The sequence below is a fragment of the Danio rerio genome, chromosome 11 (assembly GCF_052040795.2).
Source record: "Danio rerio strain M-AB ecotype USA chromosome 11, GRCz13ab, whole genome shotgun sequence".
Classification (NCBI taxonomy): Eukaryota; Metazoa; Chordata; class Actinopteri; order Cypriniformes; family Danionidae; genus Danio; species Danio rerio.
In genome coordinates, this window is record NC_141031.1 from 10,276,657 (window position 1) to 10,300,369 (window position 23,713).

Consider the following 23,713-nt stretch of genomic DNA (forward strand, 5'->3'; position numbering starts at 1 on the left):
ATTATATATTAGGGTTGTTAAAAGTTTCTAGTTCGGTACAAATCTGTACTAAAATGTTACAAATGTCTATTTCCTGCTAACATTTGAGAGCTGTTGAGCACATACTTAACAGTGGCTGGCCGTTATGTTCACATGCTCAACAGAAATTACTGTGATTCGGCATAACGGTCATTGATTCACCATTTTTTCATCACTGTTCACTGAGTGCAAATAGATTCATAGACATTAGAGTGGTTCAAAAGCCATGTAGACCAGTTAATATCAGCAGATCACTCTTATGTGGTATAAACTAATGTGCCGACATGATAATAATGTGTTGACTTGCAAGACCCTGATTATAATTGCTTGCTTGCTTGCTTTTTTTAATTGAGCTAGGTTTATATCAACCAAAAAATCTATATTGTAAAGTATTATCACAGTTTATATTAATGTTATTAGCTCATAGAGACCAACTGAACTATGCAGCTTTGTCCATGTATCCGTGTTTGCACTTGGTGAACAGTGCTCAAATGTTAGCGAGAAGTTAACGTTTTTAAAATTTCATACCAATTAATACCAATTAGAGGTCTGCACTAGACTAATTTTTTCAGTCCCGCTCCCGCAAGTTTTTTTTCTGCTCCCACTGTTTATTCAGCCTTAGTTCGCTGCCCGCTTAGAATAATTTTCTACCAGACCTGAACGTTTCCCGCTAAACTTAGTTTCCTGGTTTCTTAGTAAACTGGTTTCCAAAATCTCATGTTTAAATTGCGTACTACCAAAAGAGAGAGATACAGTAACAGATAAAACCGTAGGTTGTGCAAGGATTGTGGGCTAAATGTCAGTTTTGCTTGCTGCCTTAAACCTGAGGTTCTAGTCTAGTGACTGCTAAAAGGTAAAACTTTGAGGTATCATCACATCGCGCAAAGGATAAGTTATTTTCCATTTGTGCCTATGACGCAAAAAAAAAGACTTGCACCGATGTGGGTTTCCTAAAAGTAAACTGACCATTTTCTAATGTGAGTTAAAGGACACTGCATTTTCACTTTGCTCTCCCACGTACAGACTGTGTGAAAAAAAACATGTGCAGAAAGCACTGGTCATGCGTTCAGCATGTATAATAGTCATTTGCACTGGTTGCTACTAGGGTTGGGCTGATAGACGATGCCATTATCCATCGCCGATGTCTGACAGACACCATGATGCTGAGCCGGCATCGCAATCCTCTGCCCCGCCCCCGTTGCAAATCCGCTCGCGAAAAATACACACTCAGGCCCTGTTTACACTAATAGGTCTTCAAGAGTTCACGGTTAGCTGATGATTTATAAAAGCTTGTTTGGCATGCTGTCCCGGGAGAGAGCCCTGAGATCAAGGACTCCTCGAGCCCAGGGCTTCCTCCCGTTTGGCAGAGGAAGAGGGGAGCCTGAGCTCGGTGGATCTCAGAACTCCCCTCCTGCGGTAGCTAAGGGAACACAAGGGGTTAGATAAATGCTTGGTTGTTATGCATGTTGAATGTCTTTGGATGGTGGGAGGAAACCAGAGAACCCGGGGAAAACCCACGCGGACACAGGGAGAACATACAAACTCCTTACAGAAACACCCACCGGTCCTGTGGAACCAGGGCCGGCAGTGTTCTTGCTGTGGGGCTCGCAGTGCCAACAACTAGGCCGCCGTGTCGCCCAGTCAGAGGTAAAGGAAGAGAAAAGGGGAGGAGAGGGATTTCTTCCGACCGAAGATAAAGTGAACTGAAACTGTGGTTATTTATAGTAGCTTAGGGCTCGTATGATTGGAAGATAATGATTAGCAAATGCGAGACCGGCCGTGATAAATCATAAGCACGTGATCCTCTCGAAATTAGTTTATGAATAAACTTCACTCAGTTTTTAAATGGCATTTTAGAACGAAAGCGATCCACATCCACTCTGGCGTTTCACCTAGCATTTCTAAGCAGCCCTCCCACTTCCACACTACCGCTGAAAATGCACATCACGTGACCACACACACACACACACACACACACACACACACACAAACTGTCATGCGCTCGAGACAGCGGGTCCAGGTAGTCAGCGGGTCAGTAGACTGGTTCAATCTTTCCCTTTCACGCTTGTACTTAGTAATTTTAGCGAAAACCTTATACACATGCATATGTTGCACAGAGTCCGTGACACAAGATCGCCTCGCCCCGTCATATTTAATAAATTATTTCACTATAATAATAATAATCATCATCATCATCATCAGGGCCTGACCAGCCACCGTGGCTATAGTTGCGTTTCAAGTCACAATTTCATGCAAGAAAAAGGGAGCGCGCACACATTTTAAACAGTCGCGCGCATCACAACAGCTTTTGGCGCAAGCCAAGAGATCATCCTCCTTCAGTATTCGCAGAAATTATTTAAAGAATAAACTTACAAAGGACACTTAAAATGCAGCCATCCAGACAGGTATCTTGTGATGGGGAGGAGCACAGGAAAAATGGCAGTATTTCACTGTAACCCCTGGCCTTCTTCTTGACATCAGCGGAGATTGACTGACGCAGGCTTTTTTTATATTAGTCCACTTTTGTAGCGTTTTTATACATTTTTTGTGAAGATGAAATGTATATCTTCATCTAATAGTTTGTCGGCATGACACAGACCAACATTACTCTCATTACTGAGTAAATTCGGATCACTTCACCGGCGATGACTCTCTTCCCAGGGGAGGCAGAGCTCGCGCAGCTTCCTGAACGTTTTATATCCTTTATAATCGCACTTTATAAAGAAACTGGTCTGGCAGATATTTTGTAAAAAAAAAAAAATAATAATAAATTTTGTATTAGGCCTAAAATGTACATTCCTAAATGTTATTAATGGCAGCAATTCACACATAGATTAAGGTACATCTAAACAATGATTTCCAACAATAAAATCCAAATGTCAGAAAATGGCATTTATCGCGTTTTGCAACCAAACTCTTCATATTGTTTAGCAAAAAAGTGCAGCGATTAAGAAAAAAACTGAAAGAGCTATACACCTTAAATTTGTTTCAAATAATTATGTTATAAAAATCGTGTCTAAATTGTGAGATGTATCGTGAAGCATATCGAATCGTGAGTTAGGTGAATCGTTACATATCTAGAACTAATAAATAAAACTTAAAAGATTTATTAAGATAGATTGTTGGTGATGAGTAATTGTGTAGCTTTTCATGGACATAAGAAAACAAAGATCTGTTTAAAATGATTTAAGACCTAGTACAACACAATATTTCAAAGAATTTAAGACAATTTAAGGCCTAAAATGTAGTTTTTGAAAATTCAGTACAGTTTAATGACCTTGCGGTCACTATCAATTGCATCTCTCATTCTGACATTTTGGTATATGCTTGTGTAAAAGCTTTGTTGACAGCGTGAACTCTCTGCTCTTGGAGAGTAAAGCGCTCCTCCCACATGTACTTTAGCAAGGGCATCAGGATCATGAATCTGAATTCAGCATTTGTGGGATTAACATATGAAATATGAAGATCGCATTACATTTCCCGTAATGCAGAAGATGACCTGCTTTCTATGATGTTCGCTAAGCTCCTGAAGAGTAACAGATCCCAATACAGCACACAGCATTGTGCATTGAGAATTCAATTACGTCGGATATCAAAAGTCATAACTGGTGATTCACAGCGAGGCAGAATCAAGCAAGTGTATCTTTATCGTTGTTAATTTGCGGGGTGCCAAATGCGGCCTTTGATCAGCAATGCGCAAAACTCATAACGTGCTTGACAGATTCAATTCGATTATTGTGTGTGGGAAACATTTAGGTTTTCATCTCACAGAAATGTCACATTAGCCTCTGGTCATAGGGCGTCCAGAGCATGTGGTGAAGACAAACATCAAGTCACATTCAAGGCATGTGGAAAAGAAAACCTTGACCTGACCTGAATTCAATCCTGGATTTTTTAAAACACCTCAGCTAAATCTCATCAGCATACTCTTTAATTTTATTTATTTTTTCATACAATATCAATAACTTTAAGTAGCACAGTGTTAGGAGGATATGTATATTTACCCACTTTATTAGGTACACCTTTCCAACCGCTTGTTAATGCAAATTTCTAATCAGCCTATTATATGGCAGCAACTCAATGCATTTAGGCATGTAGACATGATCAAGACTATCTGCTGCAATTTAAACTGAGCATCAGGACGAAAAAAAAAAGTGATTTAACTGACTTTGAACATGGCATGGCTGTTGGTCCCAGACAGGCTGGTTTGAGTATTTCAGAAACCACTGATACTGAAATTTTCATGCACAACCATCTCTAGGGTTTACAGAGAAAGCAGTGGTTCTGTGGTCAAAAATGCCTTGCTGATGCCAGAGGTCAAGGGAGAATGACCAGACTGGTTTAAGCTGATAGAAAGGCAACAGCAACTCAAAAAACCACTCGTTACAACCGAAGAAGAGCATCTCTGAACACACAACACGGCAAACCTTGAGGCCAATGGGCTGCAGCAACTACATATACACACAACATTGGAAAAAAAAAAAAACTCTGGGTTGTCCCAACACAAACCAATTAAGTTAACCAACTAGTTTTTACAAATATAAGTGGGTTGAACATTAGATCTGTGAACCTACACTGGTCTCATGGTTCGGTTACAATTATCATGCCATCGATTCGGTTCAATTCGATATCTTGGTGCATCACGGTGCATTTGACGATGCTTGAAATCCACAGTTTTAAATGTTTTTCACAGCACAGCAATTCTTGTATAAAAATGTATCAATATATTTATATGTATATACTATTTGTAATACAAGTTTGTATTTTAATACAAACAGTCATATACATAAACTGTACCTCTAAACAGCACGAGCATTTACAGCAAATAAACAAATATAAATATTCCGCTAGCTTTCTGAGCCGTCTAGAAACTTCTTTCTTACACCCCTATAATTGGTAACACATTCAACAGAAAGGGCTGCAATTGGCTCTCACTTGCTGGCGCTTTTCACAGATGAGTGAGACTGATAAACGGTAGCGGCGATCACAGCTAATCCATGATAGACACGATGGAGAAAACTCTGCAGACACGCGCTCGTGTCTGTATCCAGTATTGCTGTAACAGCCGACAGGAGAGGAAAAGTCATGCCAGCAGGTCAAATGGACCACAGTGAGAGGTTTACTTTAATTTATTTCATAGAGTTTACTTTCATTCTCTCAACCGCAGTGAAATAGGGGCTTCTGCTTAAAGTGTCAGTGAAAGACTGTCCAGCAAACACGCAGTGAAATTGTGCACAGTTTCTGCGTTAGGTAGTTGGAGCACTGTAAATACTCACGCTCGCCTCCCTCGCTATAGTAAGCTACGGCGACATCGCGCATATGAGATAAATGACGTCAGTATATAATTATCCGTAATGATTTTTACTGAAATGATACTGAATTGTCTGCATCTGCATTGCGGTGCACTAAAGAAACAATTAATTTTGACACCCCTATTGAACATAAAACAATTAAGTTGTTCCATCAAAAAACTCAAGAATTGTGATGTTTCAGCTCATTTAAAATAATGTTAGTTGTTTAAACAAGCAAAATAGCATATTAATATTACATTTTAGACAGCAGAGAATTTTCACAACTCTTAATAGGATCAACATCATTCACTTAATAGCATCAATATCATTCACAACTCTTAATAGCTTTAATATCACAGCAGAAACTAATACAAGGCTACTGTAAGTAATCAAGCTCTAATTAAGACAAATAAGCTTTCAGACAATTATTGTAGACAAACAGTGAATAATGCAACACAAACAAATCTATAGAAATATGTGAATTGGTCAAAGATGAAAGTATATTTAAGCGTCAAAACAATAAAAAAAGCCAGGCAACTTTGGACCACATTACATTGTGTCTGTTTGATTTTTGTTTGACTGTTTTCTCAGTAAAAATTATTATTTTTTCTCACAAAGACATCACAACTAAAATTATATATATATATATATATATATATATATATATATATATATATATATATATATATATATATATATATATATATATATATATATATATACACACACACAGTTGAAGTCAGAATTATTAGCCCCCTTTGAATTATTTTCTCATTTTTAAATATTTTCCAAATTATGTTTAACAAAGCAAAGAAATTTTCACAGTATGTCTGATAATGTTTTTTCTTCTGGAGAAAGTCTTATATGTTTTATTTCAGTTAGAATAAAAGCAGTTTTCATTTTTTTTTTTAAATCATTTTTGGGACAAAATTATTAGCCCCTTTAAGCAATTTTTTTTTTTCGATAGTGTACAAAACAAACTATCGTTATAGAATAACTTGCCTAATTATCTTAACCAGCGTAGTTCACCGTAATAACCTAGTTAAGTCTTAAAATGTCACTTTAAGCTGTATAGAAGTGTCTTGAAAAATATCAAGTAAAATATTATTTACTGTCATCATGGCAAAGATAAAATAAATCAGTTATTAGAAATAGGTTTTTTAAAACTATTATGCTTAGAAATGTGCTGAAAAAATCGTCCCTCCATTGAACAGAAATTGGAGAAAAAAAATAAACAGGGGTGTTAATAATTTAGGGGGGCTAATAATTCTGACTTCAACTGTATATATATATATATATATATTATATATATATATATATATATATATATATATATATATATATATATATATATATATATATATATATGTGTGTGTGTGTGTGTGTGTGTGTGTGTGTGTGTGTGTGTGTGTGTGTGTGTGTGTGTGAGATAACTATCAGTATCAACAAATGTTGTACACTGGCACTAAGTTTTACCTATTTTTCAGTAGGATATACCATTTTTATGATCCCTTATAATTATACTGTATGTTAAGATATACTGTAAAGGAAGAAATTGTGTCATTGTGTCAAACAAATACAGTATTTTTCAGTGAATGAAACATTTACCTTTTTTTATTAGATTTTCAAAAAAGTTATTTAAAACAAACAAAATACAAGTACATTAATAACAAACTAATATGTCTCATTTTAGAATATTGCACAAAAATCTAAATACTGCACGTACCTACTTGCTTTATGAATCAATCCCGAATATAGAAGATATCTGACATTTACGATAAGTGGACTTGGCAACACACCAAAAGCTCATTCTGAGAAACAGACTTCCAACCCAAAACAAAACACAATGGCTCTGTCAACAGTGGTTTAGTTGAAATTGCTGAACATAATGAGTCTGTCACTGCAATATTACTTTTGACAGAAAAAGCAGACAACAAACATGTGAGATGGTAGAAAGTTGTTATGGTTACTGTATCATCAATCATCTTGATGTTAAAAAACTTTTAATATATACCGCATTCAAATGCTGTTGTCATTCCTAAAAATTCACTATGTGCCTTAAGCAAAGGAACTGAAAATGCCACAATAAGCATCTCATCTATTCAAAATTATTGTTTTCAGAATTATTTGAAAATTGAAATAAAAATTGAAAGCTAAATTCAATTAACAAACATTCATTTCTTTAACTAGAAAGAAACAAAGGCGATCATTAGTATAAGAGCAATTCCATGCAAATGTCAACCTTGCCATAAAAAAATTCAAAGTTACAATTTTCACCAAAATAGCAAAACTGTTTCTACATGTTTTTGAATGAGCAAGTATTTTACAGTACTTTACGTCTGTCAATGTTTCCAAACAAATATATTTAATTTCCCAAAGTCAAACAAGTGGCAGTTAAAATGTCACATCCATGACAGAGGTGTCACATCCATCTCTTATTATTTTGATCAGCATTGTTTCTTTTGGGTTGTGCATTTTAATTCAAAGAATATCTACAAAGTATTTTGTATGCTGTAAACTCAGATACTTTTTTGGTCAGATCCATAACTAGTTTATTTTCCTCATTTAAAATCCAAAAAAATAAAAAAAATTACAGATTGATGTTTTTCTGATCTCATAAATTTTGGGTTAGTTGTTTTGGAAAACATAAACCGATGTTTCGAAATCATATACTTTCTCTGTGAATTTATTGTTTTGGGAGATTTTACTGCAAATGTCACATCCATAATGCTGGAATTGCTCATAATTAACCCTAAACCGAACACTGTCATCATTTAATCACATTTTACATGTTCCAAACCGGTTTGACTTACTTTATTCAGTTGAACACAAAAGAAGATTTGTTGAAAAGTGCTGAAAACCTGTTTTTTATTTATTTTTTTATTTATTTTTATTAGGGAAGTCCATGGTTACAGATAGGGATAAACAATATATCATAATATTCCAATCTGTGTATTTGTAATAGTCACATCGCTTAATTAGATTATTTATTAAAGATTAAAAGATAAAGATATTTTTATTATTATTCATACAATGATGATCATGTCATTTTACATGTGATTGTTCAATTTCTGTCCTTGAATACTGTTAGACTCCCTAGAAAACCATAGAACATTGCTTATCCAACTTTTATTTTAGCTCTGTCCTGTTTATATATGCTTATAATTTATCATATTTTATGCCAATGAACTTGATCATAAAAATTTGATATTAAATTTGTCGATCTACCCTTACCATTGGTAAATTAAAATAAGGTGGCTAAATAAAAAAAAAACTAATATTCCTATAAATGTATTGTTAAAAAATATTCAATAATATAGATATGGACTGATATGAAATATAATATTGTGATGATTGTTTTTGCAATATTGCCCAGCCCAGATATTGCATCGTTTATCGAACCTTTATTTTTGCTCTGTCATATTTATATATGCTTATAATTTATTCGCCAATGCACTTGAATATATGAATTTGATATTTTCAAATAGTTATTCAAATCAACTGGTAAAATCATATTCATATTGCAATATACACTCAAAAAATTACTTCAAACTACTTATTTAAAATGTGTTGTAAAGACAATTCTTAAGTTTTTGGGGGGGTTCATATGTTCAATCCTAGGGCTGGGCAATAAAACCAATATCTGTATTTATTGGCCAAACACCACTGTCAATATGGATAATAAAAAAAGGTTTGGTATGTAGTTTCAGTATGAAGTGCAATAGTTTTATTCAAATGTGCAACGCACGCCTTGGAAGCAATGCCAATAATCTTTGGGTGCCATTTCAGCTGAAGTCTCGCACATAAAAGTGACATAGTTTGTGAGCAGCGCGCACGTAACGCGCCTCAATTTCCAGGTACACCTGTTAAAAAACATCTCAACTTATATGAATGCTCCGAGCGCTAGAACTAACCGATCTGCTTTCAGTAACAACAATAGACTAATTTACTTAAACCCAAAACACGCGCTCACGCTTGTCACTTCAGGTCAGAATAACTGCACACAGCAAAAATGAGTGCCGTATAGCAGCAGTGAGGAGATTGTAAATAAAAAAGGATGTCACCAGAGTGGCTTTTTGGTTTCTTTTCTTTTACATCCCAGCCCCTAGCTCACTATCTGAATGATTTTTTAGCATAGGGGGTAACATAGTCATCCAACTTCACAATGTACAATGTTACAGTATGTATTTGAATAACGCGGGTTAATTCCTAAACTTGAAAAGTCAGATTTGTTCATTCATTCATTCATTTATTTTCTTATTGGCTTTGTCCCTTTATTATTCTGGGGTCGCCACAGGGAAATGAACCACCAACTTATCCAGCATATGTTTTACGCAGAGGATGCCCTTCCAGCCGCAACCCATTTCTGGAAAACATCCATACACACTCATTCACTACTGACAATTTAGCCAACCCAATTTACCTGTACAGCATGTCTTTGGACTGTCTTTGGTGGGGGAAACCGGAGCACCCAGAGGAAACCGACGCGAACTCAGGTAGAACATGCAAACTCCACACAGAAATGCCAACTGAACTAGCAGAGGCTCGAACCAGCGACCTTCTTGCTGCGAGGCGACAGATCTACCTACTGCGCCACTGCGTCACCAGATTTGATTATCATAATATATTTTATTTACAGAGTTTGAAGTTTTCTGTATCATTATTGTTGGCACCTGATGTTTATCTACTGTTACAAAACACACAGTTTGTAACATTTTATTTACCAAGTTTAAGACTCTTTTTTTAAATCTCATGTTTATTTTATTATAAAGAAATGAGATTTTTTTTTTGTTGTTGTTTTTTTACTATTAAAACTGTTTGCCTTAGTAATGTTGGTAAATCAAAATAGGTAAAAATCCTAATGTTGCTACTGTTAAAAAATATTCCATAATTATCGATATTGAATGATATGAAAAATAATATTGTGATAATTGTTTTTGTAATATCGCCCAGCCCCTTTATTTGTAAAATCAATGAAAGGAACTTAATCAATTTGAGTTGGGACAATAAAGGAACTGTGTGAAACCCAGCCTTTTTTACAATGTACCTGTATATCGCAGCAAAACAAAATATGGCAATTTCAGATTTTTCAAATATGTTTTCAACAGAAGAAAGAAACAGGTTTATAGCCACTTGACTGTGGGTAATTTTTTTTTTTTTTTTGGGAACTATCCCTTTAATGGTTACCCATGCGGTATTTGTGCACACAAGCACCCCTAAATGTAATCTCCACAATAGGTTTGTTCTCAGATTTGGCAAGCGTTCCACAGACTACACTGAATCTTTTGTCTAAAGCGAGTGTGAAGAGTAGACAGGTGTCCGAGAGTAAACAACGCCTTCAGCTGGCAAAGATGGAGAGAAGAAGAGGACACACGACTGCCTACCTATCACACCTTTAGAACGACAAGGTGCCCATCGATCCACACCGTCCTCACACTCCACTGCCGATGGAGAGGTGGGAAGTGGAATTTTGACTGCTGTAACGACAGGGGGTGGGAGCCAATTGCTTCCCAGAAGCTGTGTTCTTCTCCGGAACAAACGCACCAGTCCATTTAGACAGTTTAACTTTGTCTGGCACCTTCTGCACTCAGAACACTCTGTGCTTGACTTCCACTGCCTTTAAGAGAATGTCTTTCCCACCAAAATAGAAAAAAAAAGAAAAAAAGAAAGAGAGACCGTAATCCTAAGGGGCCATAAAAATGGCGGCCAGTTTGGACACAAACAGACGGAGAAAGGTCAACCTCTCGGACAACGCAGAGCTAACCGCGAGAGAACAGAAGAACACTTCAGTCATGATGAAAGCTGCATTTCCAACTGTTCCAACGGATCAAACCAAGTGTGTTCTGAAAAGGGGATCAGAGAGACATGGCAACCCTAAGCATTGTGCCTCATAATAACCACCAGACATAAAAAGCCTATAAGAGGTACAACGATATGAGCAGAATACTGCTAATGGATTTACTCTGGATTGTGGTTTGTTTTGTGTACTTTCAACAGCCTTAAAATGCAAAATACTTTTTTTCTTGCATAAAAACAACATGTTAATGGCTTAGTTATGCAAAAAGTTACATTTTGAGAGGAAATCTTTGGTGAAATTGTTGTATGCGGTTTGGTTAATCACAATTTAGCTTTCTTAGTTTATTTTTTTTATTGTGAGAACAACATTTGGCATAAAATGAACATTGTGCTAGAATAAAGATAAAAAATATGGGTGTGAATCCCCTAAATAGTTGTATGTGTACAGAACAGATCTTACTATGAAAACCGTGATCATGGATCAAACTAAAGCCTTCTAAAAAGGGGATCGGAGAAATATATGGCGATCCTATGGCTCAGAATAACTATTCAAGACATAAGAGACATAAAACACCCATACAGTATGGGTGGGTTAATGCCATAAGCAGAACATAGCATGTCAATCTTTTCAATTGTGGTTTGTAGTTTGACTATTTACTTCCATTTTTTATTCCTATAGTAATTTCCCCGTAAACTGAAACAAAAGTTCTACAACAATCACAGAAAAGATCTAACTTCAGCATTGCAGAATAAAAGTCAACATATAACTTTGAGATTAACTTTGAGATGGCATTAATAATTAATATAGCCCCCAAAAATCTCCATGTTTGATAACCGAGGGACATTCAATAAAATCTGTTTATCACAAAGCAAACTCTTCAGAATGTATTAGATTTCTTGAAAAATATTAACTATTTTTAGAATTTCCTTATTTTTTGGATCGTCATAAGTTGGTTGAATGGTTATTCAGTGTAAAAACAAAAATCTTTTTGCTTTTAAAACTTAATTTGATCCCACATTTTAAGTAGCCTTAACAAATATTTACTTACACTGAGGTTAGTAAGTCATTAGACTCTAATTATTGTGTAAAATACACGTTTTTACATTTTACATTTGCTTGATTACATACCTGCATGTAATCTGTAATAAGTACATTTATAATTACAGTGTTGAACATCCCTTACACTTAAACCCACCCTTAAACCTACCCATACCACAAAACCTTTCCCTAACCTTACCCATATCCCACCTCAGTAACAACAGAAGTGTGACCTCCTATGACCGAGGAGTCTGTCTGGCTGGGATTGAGGGCTGGCTCCACCTTAATCTAATTGCTATAGGAAACACCTGTAATATACTGCTCTGGACCCTTTAAAATCCTATGGCTGGTGTCTGGTAAGAGGCTGCTTTAGACTGGACTTTTTTTTTTTTTTAATATATATTAAATTATTTTGTACATCCAACATTACATATTAATGCATACACCTACATCTGAAACACCATTGATTCCTGACTACATTTACATATATTTGCTTTAGATTGTTTAAAGCAGTTTCTTTAATAAATTATGTAAAATAATCTTCCCTTTCTTGGGTGTCCCTCTATTTTGTTACTGGATGTCCTTCTGAGCCACAGAGTGTAACCGAAATGTTCTGCAAAGCATTATGAACACATTAAGTATATTTTGATTAAGGTACATAGTAGTTAAGGCCATTTTACAAGAAGTGGAACCCTTTATTTTGGTTAGCCAACAACAAAGTCATGTGGTTTTGGAATGGCATTAGGGCAAAAGATGAATATTAAAATGATGTAGTTATGTTTGATCACTCATACACTTTAGTGTTAGATGATGTGTGAATTGTCAAACTGACTGAGCCCATATGCAACATACAAATGACTGTAATGCACTGTAGAAATGCTGGATTCCACACAAGTTCTTCAAGTTGTCTCAACACAAATCAATTATCTTAAAATTTTCAAGTGGATTAAACATAAAACATTTAAGTTGTCCTAAAATAACTTAAAATAATGTCTTTTCAACTTATTATAAAGTCATTTGAACAAGCAGCAAAAGTAATTTTTGTGATGCCACTACAAAAGTTATGACCTATACAGCACCGGAAAGATGAATCGTACATGGTCATGTCAAAGTATCAAGGCACGAGAGAATAATGAAAGGTGAACAGGCTGTAGCAGGCCTAATGCCTTCCTCATCAAATGCAAGGCAAATCCCGAACCTGACAGCACAGATATGTGAAACACACAGCACTGCGTATTCTTCAAAGGGCAAACATTGTCGTTTCCCTCCAGCTTGCTGCGAACAGCGTTGTCAGCTATGCCTAAATGATTACAGCAAAATAATCGTTTTCTTGCAGTCGAAAAAACAAAACAAGCAGGAAGACAGTCAAACAAAGGCATTTGTCTGCACAATAAAGCAGAGTAAAGAGACAGCGGGTGCCATGATCCACTCAGGATGTATGCAGGGAGACAAATCACATCGCCTTAATCACATTTAATGGCCCACGATCAGTGAATTAATATTCCTTGTGCGCCAACGTGGTTGAGAGTTCAGCTGGATTTGGATGCATTTGAGACACATCACTGTTGAAAAAAAAAAAAAAAAAGGATCTTGAATGTGGACTCCATAATCTAAAAATAAAGGTGCATTAAGTTTTAAAATTAAACCACACAAAAGTTTTTAAATAAATGGCAAATAAGCATATTGGTCTTTCTATTTATTTTACAACCAAATGTGGTTATTAATATTGGAGTAACAGTGATCAATATCTAGTTGATCATGTGATCTTAATATAACAAGTATTGGAAAATGGTTTAAAACAAATGTTTTTCAATATTTATTTCTATTCATTCTTTATTAATCTGGGACGCCACAGCGGAATGAACCGCCAAGTTATCCAGCACGTTTTACGCAGCTGATGTCTTTCCAGCTGCAACCCATTGCTGGGAAACATCCATACACACTTTTTTATACTCACACGCTATGGACAATCTAGCCTACCCAATTCACCTATACCACATGTCTTTGGCCTGTTGGGGAAACCGGAGCACCCAGAGGAAACCCAGGTGAACGCGGGGAAAACATGCAAACTCCACACTGAAACGCCAACTGACCCAGCCGAGGCTCGAACCAGCGACCTTCTTGCTGTGAGGCAACAGCACTACCTACTGAACCACCGCACAATTTATATTAGAAACAATCGCCTGCAATACACACTCAACGGCCACTTTATTAGGTACACCTTACTAGCACCGGGTCGGACTCCTTTTTTGCCTTCAGAACTGCCTTAATCCTTCTTAGCATTGATTCAACAAACTGCACTGGAAATATTTCTGAGATTTTACTCCTATAGTGACATGATCACATCACGCAGTTGCTGCAGATTTGTCAGCTGAACATCCATGATGTGAATCTCTCGTTCCACCACATCCTAAAGGTGCTCTATTGGATTGAGATCTGGTGACTGTGGAGGCCATTTGAGTACAGTAAACTTATCATGTTCAAGAAACGAGTCTTGAGATGGTTCACGTTTTACAGCATGGCGCGTTATCCAATGGTCTTTTGCTGCTGTAACCCATTCGCCTCAATGTCCGATGTGTTGCGCCAGTCTGGCCATTCTCTTCTGACCTTTGGCAACAACAAGGCGTTTGCACTCACAGATCTGCCGCTCACTGGATGTTTTCTCTTTTTCGGACCATTCTCTGTAAACCCCAAAAATGGTTGTGCGTGAAAATCCCAGTAGATCAGCAGTTTCTGAAATAGTCAGACCAGCCCATCTGGCACCAACTGCCATGCCACGTTCAATGTCACTTAAATCACCTTTCGTCCCCATTCTGATGCTCAGTTTGAACTGCAGCAGATCATCTTGACCATGGCTGCGTCCGAAACTGTCTACTACTCAGTAGGAATGAATGTGAAAAGTATGAATGGAATTCGGATGTACTACATCCGCCATTTTGTCATGGTCACATGACCTACCATTCTCTCGCGGGGAATCTTGGGATAGTGCAGGGTGCATGGAATGAGTACTTCAGAATCTCACTGGAAGTAGTAAGTCATCCGGGTACTTCTCGCATACTGATTTTCGAATTCTATGAATTCAGACATACTACTTGGCTCATATACTGAGTTTAGCATACTATATAGTATGGAGGTATGCGGTTTCGGATGCAGCCCATGTCTACATGCCTAAATGCATTGAGTTGCTGCTATATGATTGGCTGATTAGAAATTAGCTTTAACGAGCAATTGGATAGGTGTACATAATAAAGTGGCTGGTAAGTGTATATTAGTTATTTAAATGTTTGTTAAACTTCAGTATGTCCCTAAAACACTGCATGAGATGATCAAGTTGTTGTTGTTAGTAGTTATTGTTAGTAGTTGTGTAAATTACTTCCTTATCCTCATTTGTAAGTCGCTTTGGATAAATCACTAAATGTAAATGTAAATGTAGTATTATTAATAATGATATTAGTTTACTTATTATAATTAACATGTTTAAAAACAAATAAGAAATAATGTGTAATCTACTGAACCTGTAGATCTTTAAATATACTGTATTAAAACTGTTCAGTTTTGTTTGCTACGTTTTTGCTTTTAAAAAAACCACAACTGAAAAAAGACCACACAATGCTGTCACATTATCTGCCATAAAATCTCGCTTTCAAGAGAACATTCTCACTGTAGCATGGCTTCTGTCCAAACAAGTAGGCAGGAAATAGCAATTATAACATTCTCTAAAAAGAGACGTCTCACTTTCAGAAGATTATAAACCTCAGAAGAAAACCAATGTTTTAATAGCAGGCCTTCAACATACAGTACATCTGTAGATGCTTAAAAAATACTGCAAGTAAAAAGAATAAAAAGCTGACAGAACACATTATGATCACGACTCAATATGTATTTCAGAATGCAAACCCACACAACCCCCAGCTGACCACAGCGTAATGCAGGAACACTGTAAAGACAACCTTTCTGCATTCATCCACCCAAATTCGTTCTCATCACTTTTCCCTTCATACTTTCAGTGACGTACGCTCTGAAGGCTGATTATGAAGCGATCCTCATATCACATAATGAAGAGCATCAATGAAAGCAGAACAAAGCCCTGGTAATTAATCACCGTGTAACCGACAAAGGTTTAATGTCAACTCAGTAAATGGAAACATTTTTCCAACCAATCACAGAGTAAACTTTAGGGTGACACCATTAAGAATCTTGACAGTGACTAAGTTTCAATAACTGAAAAACCTTTATAATATTCACACTGCAATTTTAGATTATGTGCCTATAAACCACAAAAAACAAAATATATATATTTTAAAGAGACAGTACAACCAAAAATGAAAACTCACTGACCACTTTCTTACACTCAAGTGGTTCCATCTAAGCCTTTATGGATTTCTGTCTTCTGCTGAACACATAGGAAGATATTTTCCAGAATTTTGGAAACTGATAGTCATTGACATCTATAGTAGATCTAAAGAAAATATGCCAAATTATTCAATGGCTACCAGTATCCAACATTCTTAAAATGTATTTGGTGTTCAACAAGATTGAAACCAGTTGAGGTTAAGTACATTTTCATTTTATGAACATCCCTTGTGGATTTTTTATAGAAAATACAATTGTCATTTTATTTTTTTATCTATACATGTATGCAGAAACTCAAAATGCACAGAAATGTGAAACAAAATAAAACAAAGTTGCAGGCTGCAATGTTTCATACAGCATGTGCATATGTTTGTGTCCTTGCATATTTTTATGCAGAATTGGGAGCAAAATGAGAAGAAAAATAACTTTATTTTTGAGGATGATAGAGTACATAAAACGTATTCATGTGAAGACACAAATGGGCCTTGGAGGCGGCTGTCTTCATTTATCAGAAGCCATGAAGCAACATTAGCAGGAAGAGTCAAAGCCTCCATTATTTATGGACTGGCTCCCTCCCCTGTACACACACGGTACCTGGTCTTCAGGCAGCCGAAAGCTTCAACAACACGGTCAGTTTTTTGACAAAATGAGTACGTGTGGCAATATATACACCTCCTTTTTAAAACACTATTTCCTGAAGCAACATCTCACCACGTGAATTCATAAACGACGCGCATTTAACGTTACCTCAGAATATATTTAGCTAAACCGAACTGTCAAGTTTGGCGTGAAGTACTGGCCAAAAAAAAGCTATCCTGCTTCGATGTTGACAGGTGATAAAAACATTTTGGAATAACACATATGGAACCGAAAATCATTTGATGCAAACTCACCCTCGCGTCGTATCAAACTCGCATGACTTCCATAAAACAGTGAAGATTTGTTTTAAATCTGAATGACAGGTTCAGACACCATTCGCTTTCACTGTATGCTAAAAAGACGCAATGAAAGTGAATGGTGACTGTCATTCTGACTGTTTTATTTCGCGTTTCACAAGGAGAAAGTAAGTGATGCGGACTGCTACAGCATGAGCGGGAGTAAATAATGGATTTTATTTTTATTTATGGGTGAACTATACATCTTTTATGTTTCAAAAAGCGCTATTCTCGAACTCAAATCAAAATCCCTAAAGCAGCAACCATCTACGCGTCGAAATATGTGATTTATTTAATACAAGCGCAGTCGCGTCTACCATGAATGGCAAGTTTGCTTGATCATCACGCCGGCATCATTACGCCATGAGATCCGCACAAGTTGCCCACTGACAGCAGCCCCTGCTCTCGACCGTCCAGTGTGAATCCAAAATGATATCCGATGAAATGCCATTCCGTCACTCAGTACGATATTTAAAAATCCCAAAATAGCCAGTGCACGCGCGCACATGCGTTTCCATACAAAACCGCGACGTCAAAGCTGTCTGAGTCAGAGGTTCCGTCAAGACCTCATTATCAGTCAATTAATACGAGCTCGACTAATTTGTCGGATTAATTATAATTAAGAGGGGTAAAATGAGAATCACCTTAATCAAAACAGAACCGTCCTCATACAAGTTGACGGGTGTACACTTTAAATGCATCTGACTCGTGCCAATGGGTATTAAAACGCTTATTTAAGTCTCAGCACGTCACATCCTAGTTTATTTCAATCTGATGGTCACGATTTAAGGAGACTATCAGCTTAACTAGATGCTGGAGCTCGTTTTCTGTATAATGTCACATTTGGAGCAGTTTGTGGAGTCCTGCAATCCAGTCAAACGCACAAGTTCACTGTGCTAGTGTGCTATTTCTGCTCTCTTTTCATGTCAGAATATTTATATTTCGGTTTATATAATGAACAAAACACGCCAGTCTCGTTTACAAACAAACAACGCGAGATAGATAAAATGATAATTACCATGAAGCTCTATTTCCAATACTCTTTGCCATTTCCAACATTTCCAGAGTGCTTCTTCCACTAATGACGGTGGCAGCAGGAGGGAGAAAATACAATCCAAACGAAGAAAAAGCTCAAGCAGGAAACATTTGTGACAGCGACATGATTCGGTCCAACTATTTCGCAGAGTAAAACAGCATATGATTTCCCTAATGCAGTTTTAAGACTGATGTTAATCCACAATCCGTCGTCTCATCAGAAAAAAAACAAACACACATCCCGGTGCAGTTCCTTAGGTGTCGCAATGAAGGTAAAAGACCATAGAGGGATTTTTTTAACCCTCGTTCCTCACGATTGTGGGTTCGCGGGTTGATAAAATGCCGATATCTCCACTTGCCCTCAGTACGGAGAGGAACTGAATGTGAGCGCCTCAAAAGTGGAGCAAAGACGCCCCTCGCGGCTGCTGAAGCAACTGCAACGCACTTGCTGGAGATATTTTTTAAAGGGACATTGGAAAGCTTTCCCAAGTGCATCTGTTTAAAACTCATAACGGCGTTTGGGTCTTACAGGTTGTGATTGTTATCTAATCGAACATTACTGTGAAGAATGCTGACATTGAGATGCTCAGGTGGAATATCTATTTGGAGATGATACTGTCTGATAACTCTGGCAGAGGTGAGTGTGTGTTGAAATGTCTGTAACTGTTTACTGCACTGTGTGACTAAAATGTTGATAACAGTTTCAATTAAAGGGCATTTGAAATGTACTACTTATTCCTATCTAGTCTGAAGTGTAACCAATTCTAGACAATCATAATTTTGTTTGTTTATATTTATTTATTTTTATATAGCCTATTTTTTTTACTAGTTCAGTTGTTCTGGGCCATAAAAGAAAGCAAACATTTAGTCCTGGTTCACCTAACATTCACAGTCATTCTTAGACCAAATCTAATATTTATTTTTTTTCTGGCCTAAGATGCTAGTTAATATTTGTTTTATGCAGCTCTTATAATTGTGAAATGTCTCCTTTTTACACACACGCACACACACAAAAAATTACAGGATCAAATGCTATCATTGCAGTGGCATCTTCCCTTTTTTTCCCGTTCGGCAACTGATATGTACACTTTACCGAAGGTTCATTCATTTTCCTTCGGCTTAGTCCCATTTATCAGCGGTCGCCACAGTGGAATGAACCACCAAGCATTCCAGCATATGTTTTATGCAGCAGATGCCTCTCCAGTCACAACCCAGTACTGGAAAACACCCTTACACACTCATTCACTCTCTCTCTCTCACTCACTCACACACACACAAACACACACACACACACACACTCACACACAATGCCCCATTTAGTTAATCCGATTAACCTATATCGCATGTTTTTGGACTGTGGAGCATCCAGAGGAAACCCATGCCAACATGGGGAAAACATGCAAACTCCACACAGAAAACGGCCCAGTATGGGACTCAAACCAGCAACCTTCTTGCTGTAAGGTGGCAGTGCTAACCACGGAGCAATTACTAATTACATTATTCCTAATTTGTAATTTTAAGGGTCCCAATATGGACTATAGCATAAATTCATACCTTTTAAAATTGATCCGCAGCCTTTGTATCTTTATTTATGGGTGTGCATTAACCAGATGTGCTGGAAGGAGCCACTTTCCTGATGCCTGCATTCAACTATCAACTCTTACAAAGGACAAAGAGTTACACTATGATTGAATGCTTTGTCTGGTTGCATTTTTCGGCATCATATCCTGTTTTAGCTATCATGGGTCCATTTATACTTCAGTCTATGCTTCAGTTTATTTTGAAGCTGACCGATAATTACGTTTTCAGCAGGTTTGATCTACTTGTTTGGTGCACACCAGAGTACAGATGGCAGCATTCAGACTTATTCCACACTAAAAGACTCACTGCACCACAGTTCATTTGAATTGAGCCAAATCTGCCAAGTGTGAACACTCCCTCAACGAATCAACAGAATCGGATTCAGATGACTCTAGTTTACCAAATCAAGTTATTATACATGCACGAAATATTATTAAAGTACTTAAAGTCAGCGTTGACTGGAAACTGCTGCAGACATTTATTTCAGTTCAATGATGTATTTCCATCTGAACTGTAATACAGAATAAGGGGCGGGGTTTTACTTTTTCAGTCTTCCACTTATGTTTCACATGAAGCAAACTAATGGTTGGAGAGGTGTGGCTAAGCTTATTCCACACACGCAGTCAAACTAACATCATCAATAGCTGGATTTTGATTAAAATAGTATCACAACAGGTTTTTTTTTTTTTTTTTTTTTTAAGTCAGTGGATAAATTTGCACATTTTAATTGTAATTAATCCTAATTCACCTTATGGCTAAAGGTTATTGCACACGGAATCCCAAATTATTGTCTGTAATTTTTGCACATTAAAGAATAAATTCAACCTCATCGTATTGACACTGCCTCGAAACTTTGATATCATTGATGACTCGTTTCAGACTTGCTCCTGCTGGTCAGTCAAATGAAGAGACAGAAGCAGAGGAAAGAAGAAAAGAAAGCATTGCAAAAGAACAGCTACAGAAAGTGTGGGATCTACTTAATGACTCAACTAAAAGCTTTGAATCAACCACACAGCTGCTTCGGTGGATAAATTTGCACATTTTAATTGTAATTAATCCTAACTCACCTTATGGCTAAAGGTTATTGCACTTGGAATCCCAAATTTTTGTCTGTAATTTTTGCACATTACAAAATAAATTGAACCTCATTGTATTGACACACTGCCTCCAGAACTTTCGTCTGTCATAAAAATAAATTTAAACTGGGTTTGTTTTTGTTTTTTGCGGATTTGTTTTTTTTCTCAATCGCTTTGAAAGGCATTTTGACAGTTCAGACCCACTGTAGAAGCAAAAAGCTAGTACAGAATGTCGTCATTTGAGTTACAGGTAGTTTTATTACAAACAGTGCATAAAATAAAGACAGAATGTGGTGGACAGGGCGATGCAGTAGGTAGTGCTGTCGCCTCACAGCAAGAAGGTCACTGGTTCGAGCCTCAACTGGGTCATTTGGCATTTCTGTGTGGAGTTTGCATGTTCTCCCTGTATTCGCATGGGTTCCTTTGGGTGCTCCAGTTTCCTCCACAGTCCAAAGACATGCGGTACAGGTGAATATGGTAAGCTAAATTGGGTAAGCTAAATTGTCCATAATGTATGAGTGTGTATGGATGTTTCCAAGAGATGTGTTGCGTCTGGAAGGGCATCCGCTGCGTTAAAACATGCTGGATGGGTTGGCGGTTCATTCCGCGGTGGCGACCCTAGGTTAATATAGGGACTAAGCCAAAAAGAAAATGAATGAATGAATGTGATGAACAGTTGAGAACCCCTATATCATAGGATTCAAACTCAATTCGAGATTTACTCCAGCTCTAATCATACACACACAATTCAACTACTCAAGATGTTCAAGACTCCTTTGGAACACCTCGATTAGTTGAATTAGCTGTCTTAGAATAAGGTCGGAGCAAAAGAGCTGCGGCCCCCAGGAAGTGAGTTTGAGACCTATGCCCTATATGATGTATTCAATGACTGGCACACCTCTCCTCTTCAGCTGTTTGGTGAGTGCTTGTCCAAACATTTGACGTACTGCTCAGAGACATTATAATAGAAAGCACGTCAATGTGGCCACCATCTATTATAATGTCTGTAGGTAATGCCAGTCTCTGTTCAGGATTTATGAATGTATGTTAATGTATGAAGAATCACAAGCAATGTATCAAAATTCCACTAATGTCCTGAAATAAACTTTGCATTTCGGGATAATCGTACCACAGCTCTTTGATGAGGAGAACTCTCCTTCCTCTCTGTGTAGGCTAGTAGACTGTTAAATGAACACAATATGTAGCCTATTCCACTTTCTTTTTCTACTTTGAGAGGAGAACAAAGTATCACTGCTTGAACTGACTTCAAAATGTTTAGCCTTTTTTCATGATGGGTTAATTAATACGCATTAAATTCAGTGTGCAAGGTTTGTTTACGTGACAGATTTTTCGCATATGAATACGAAAATAAAAACACATCCAAACATTTTAGACTTAATCGTGCAAAGATCTAATGCACTAGCAAAATAAGCATTGTATATACAGTTGAAGTCAGAATTTAAAGCCCCCCTGAATTACAAGCCCCTTGTTTATTTTTGTCTCTTGTTTAAGATTTTTCACATTTCTAAACATAATAGTTTTAATAACTCATTTCTAATAACTGATACATTTTATGTTTGCCATGATGACAGTAAATAATATTTGACTAGATATTTTTCAAAACACTTCTATGCAGCTTAAAGTGACGTTTAAAGGCTTAACTAGGTTAATTAGGTTAACTAGGCAGGTTAGAATAATTAGGCAAGTTATTGTATAACAATGGTTTGTTCTGTAGACTATCGAAAAAATATATAATATATGGCTTAAAAATAATATAATATATAGCTTAAAGGGGCTAATAATTTTGACCTTAAAATATTATTTAATATTATTTATTAAAATAATATTTATTCTAGCAAAAATAGAAAAAAAACAAGACTTTCTCCAGAAGAAAAAGTAATATCAGACATACTGTGAAAATGTCCTTGCTCTGTTAAACATATTTTGGGAAATATTTAAAAAAGAAAAAAATTCAAAGGGGGGATCAAAATTCTGACTTCAACTGTATATAGATTTTATTCAGACTTGAACATTTTCACACAGTGGTCACGTGACTTTAATTTCACCCCTGTAGCTCAATTCTAATTGGTTAAACTGATAGTTGTACAACTTACCATTAGAACACTCTGTGGTCTCCCCTACTCAGAGAAATGGGGTTTTGCTAATAGGTCTGTTGGGAGTGGGTCAGTGTTTCAGCCGACAGGTCTATGTCTATATCCTATGAGACAACTGACCTTTCTCCTCTGCAGTCTGATGAAACCCTTAACAGGCACTTTTACTTTAAAGTCCCCACAAGAGCCTATGCGCACAAACTCCCATAGGGCACGCAATTCAGAAAAATGAATCAAATTTAAATCATTTTATAATAAAAAATAAATTACTATATCATCATTTAATTTTCAGTAGTCTGATTTTCTTGTATTTATCATCTTTGCTTGACATAGCTTTCAACTTTAGTGATTTTTTTACCGCCTTTCGTATTGCAAGGGTAAACCCAACAAGTACGTTTCTAAAGCCATGAAAACTTAAAGCCCACACTCGCATCCAATGAAAAATGTTCAAAGTTTAACATTGAATATTCTCTTTCAT

General features: G+C 36.7%; 1 protein-coding gene and 1 long non-coding RNA gene across 31 annotated transcripts in view; one reads left to right on the forward strand and one right to left on the reverse strand.

Moving 5' to 3' along the window:
- nlgn1 (neuroligin 1) overlaps positions 1–23,713 on the reverse strand; it is a 786,090-nt gene that overhangs the window by 408,953 nt on the left and 353,424 nt on the right. For 5 of the 30 annotated variants that reach the window (XM_087271562.1, XM_087271587.1, XM_087271582.1 and 2 more), the window contains exon 1: positions 18,451–18,835. The exons of the other annotated variants lie outside the window; for them this stretch is intronic. The gene's annotated coding sequence lies outside the window, so the exon portion shown is untranslated. Of the gene's footprint in view, positions 1–18,450; positions 18,836–23,713 lie in introns of those variants that run through there. 30 annotated transcript variants of the gene reach the window in all.
- On the forward strand, positions 18,893–21,191 carry LOC141376541 (uncharacterized). The gene is made up of 2 exons (XR_015502355.1): positions 18,893–19,104; positions 20,928–21,191. It is a non-coding gene; the product is annotated as an uncharacterized LOC141376541 (long non-coding RNA).